This window comes from Lactuca sativa, chromosome 5, assembly GCF_002870075.4.
Source record: "Lactuca sativa cultivar Salinas chromosome 5, Lsat_Salinas_v11, whole genome shotgun sequence".
Lineage (NCBI taxonomy): Eukaryota > Viridiplantae > Streptophyta > Magnoliopsida > Asterales > Asteraceae > Lactuca > Lactuca sativa.
The window spans coordinates 66,753,033-66,756,435 of NC_056627.2; the positions used below are offsets into that span (position 1 = coordinate 66,753,033).

The following is a 3,403-nucleotide window of genomic DNA, read 5'->3' on the forward strand; positions in this document are numbered from 1 at the left end:
GTACGTCCACCATCAGTTTGATTCTTTTATTTTATTTTTCTATGATCCGATCATGCAACCGACGAAAGTAGTGGCTCAAGTTTGACGAGATTTAGATGACACACACCTTCTAGAAACCATGTGTGGAACCCATTTAATTGGAATAAAAAAAACAAATTGGCCTGCACTCATACAGTAGGCTTCCATTTAAATAGCTGCATGCATTTGTTTATGTATCATTACACCATGGAGTCACAAGCTACCACCAATCGTGATGAAGGCGGGTTATCATAATAATTGTTCGATCCGGATGATTTTACTGGAAACGCTGTTGCATTGGTCAACGACACTAACCATCACCATGATGTGGAGAAGTATCAAACACTATAATTTTGGTCAACTGTGTGTGGTCGTTGGCGAATGCACGGTGCTTTCTTGTAGAACATCCTGTCGGGTGGAAGATGCGTGATAGGTCCGATCCGTATGTAACACTGTCTTTATATCCGAATATTTTGTGTTTAAATTGATCTCACTTTCGAAAGGGTTTATCTATTTTTAACATTGTTTTATGTAGATGATGCAGTCAAATTAAGATGTAATACCGGTTAGTTTAGCATAAAAGGATAGTTTCATCATGAAAAGTTCATATATATGCATGTTTACATTTCTCTTATTTGTTTCCTTGTATTTGCAGAGTTGCTTGTACACTTGTCATGAAGTCCAAATACACTTGCTTGCTGTTTTGGGAGGATGATCTGTAACCATGGGAACAACAAATGTATTGGTGGATACTAGCTCATTTCCTTTTCCAACTTTCGGAAATCCAAACCCAAAAAAAATTAACAAAGAGAAGGGGCTAAGGATAAGACTGCAAAATGGTGACAAGAAGTACATGTGGCGGTCTTTGGCGCTAAATGGTGGCTCAAACATAAATGAAAAATGGCCTAATGTTAAACGGTTTCCTTGGCAAGTTTTAATTAACTTATATATATATATATATATATATATATATATATATATATATATATATATATATATATATATATATATATATATATATATATATATATATATATATATTAAAGTCCTAATATTTTTATCGATTTGACAAAAAAGTCCTAAACATTATTTTTTTGACAGTAAAGTCCAAATTACCGGCAGTTTTTGACACTTTTTACCTTTTTCTCCGATTAGTCGGTAGTTAAGACTTTTTTTTTTTTTCAAAAATATAAAGTTTAAGACTTTCTTGTTAAATAGTCAATTAGGACTTTACTGTCAAAAAATAAAATTTAGTACTTTTTTGTCAAATCGTTGAAAATATTGGGAGTTTAGTGTATATATCCTTTTTTGGTTAGAAATTTAATGGTATGATACTCTTTAAGCATAAGAGTTATTGAAACTTTCTTTAGTTCGCTAGATCCTATTGAAATCCTTAACGTTTACTTATTGTTAAATCGTTTTTTAATCTCAACAAACCGACATTGAAAAAAATGGAGATAATAGAGAAAGAAAGAAAAAACCATGGTTGTGTTGGCTTTTTGTAATCACAAAAATGGAGAAATAAGAAACCGAAAAAAACGAAATTGTCCTTCTTTTCTTTCTCCACATTCACACCACTAGGCATGTGTTGTTTGTGTTTGTATAATTTGTCCTCACTTTTTAGTTCAAGATTTGGCAGCGAAGTAAGAAAAAGTTTTACAAGGGTGAAAAGACTTGTAAAACCTTCTTCTTACTTCGCCGCCAAATCTTGAACTAAAAAATGGGGACAAATTATACAAACACAAACAATACATGTCTAGTAAAAATGGTGTGAATGTGGAGAACAGAAAGAAGGGCAATTTCATTTTTTTCGGTTTCATATTTCTCCATTTTTGGGACTGTAAAAAGCCAATACAACCCTGATTCTTTCTTTCTTTCTTGATTATCTCTATTTTTTTCAATGTCCATTTGTTGAGATTAAAAAAACGATTTAACAAGAAAAAACGTTAAAGATTTTAATAGGATCTAGCTGACAATAGAAGGTTTCAATAACTCCTATGCTTAAAGAGTATCATACCATTAAAAAATGATACATACACTAAATTCCCAATATTTTCAACGATTTGACAATAAAGTGTTAAACTTTATTTTTTTTACAGTAAAATCATAATTGACAATTTGACAAGAAAGTCCTAAATTTTATTTTTTTTGACAAAAAAAGTCCTAATTACCGGATAACCGGGAAAAAGGGTAAAAGTGTTAAAAACTGTCGGTAATTTGGACTTTACTGTAAAAAAAATAAAGTTTAGGATTTTCTTGTCAAATCGATGAAAATTTTGGGACTTTAGTGTATGTATCCCTAACTTTTAAGTTTATTTTCATGTTAAATATTTTCTTTAGTTTTGTTTATATATATATATATATATATATATATATATATATATATATATATATATATATATATATATATATATACCCAGGTTCTTTTAAGAACTAAAAGATTTGGAAGAACTTGCGAACTCATAATCAACTCATCATTTTTCAACATCAAAACACAAATCTTCTCCAACCGGTACGTCTAAGTTCAAAAAAAGGATTTGACAATTTTTTTTTTGATTTTTTGTATGACTGCTGATGAGCACAACCAACAGTTGTACGAACTACTAATGAGCACAATCAATAGTCATATGACTGCTGATTGTGCATATATGCAGTCCTTATGATTGCTGATTATGCTCATCAGCACTCCTTACAATTGCTGATTATGCATACATGCAAAGTTTCTAAAATAAACAAAAAAAATTGTTAACTTTTTTTTAGCATGCATATAGCTTGGATGCACCATTTAGAGAAGATTGATTTTTTTGGTGTTAAAAATGATAAGATGATTATGAGTTCGCAAATTCATACCTTTTTTTTTTTTTTTTTTTTTACAGTTTTTACAATACACAACCCTATCTATATATAACCTATAAAGATATTTTTGCCACTTATCATACTCTCATTCCATTTGACACATCATTTTAAGATGTTTTTTTTATTTATATATTTTTTCCATATGTCATTTTATGGTTTTTTCCATTTTATAAAATTGCACATAATAGTCAAATATAATAAATGTATAATAAAGGAATAACAATTTCATTAATGCAACTTTCCTTTTAAGTTTAAAATTTCTAAATTAAATCCAAATATTTTATTTATTTATTTATTTAAAATACTTGTTCAAATTTAAAAGAGAAATAAAAAAAGTTAAAAATAACAAATTAAACATTACATTTCAATAATTTAATATTTTGCCTTATAATTCACAGTTCTTAAATTCTTAGATCTTCATATTTACTTTTTCTTTATTTTTTTTAATAACCCAGTGTAGTATGTGGGTCTCACAACTAGTATATATATATATATATATATATATATATATATATATATATATATATAT

General features: G+C 28.4%; 1 long non-coding RNA gene across 1 annotated transcript; it reads left to right on the plus strand.

The window, feature by feature from the left end:
* Window positions 1-232: 232 nt before the first annotated feature.
* On the plus strand, window positions 233-3,097 carry LOC122198001 (uncharacterized). Its single transcript, XR_006191805.2, has 3 exons — window positions 233-460; window positions 554-583; window positions 674-3,097. It is a non-coding gene; the product is annotated as an uncharacterized LOC122198001 (long non-coding RNA).
* The last annotated feature ends 306 nt before the right edge of the window (window positions 3,098-3,403 follow it).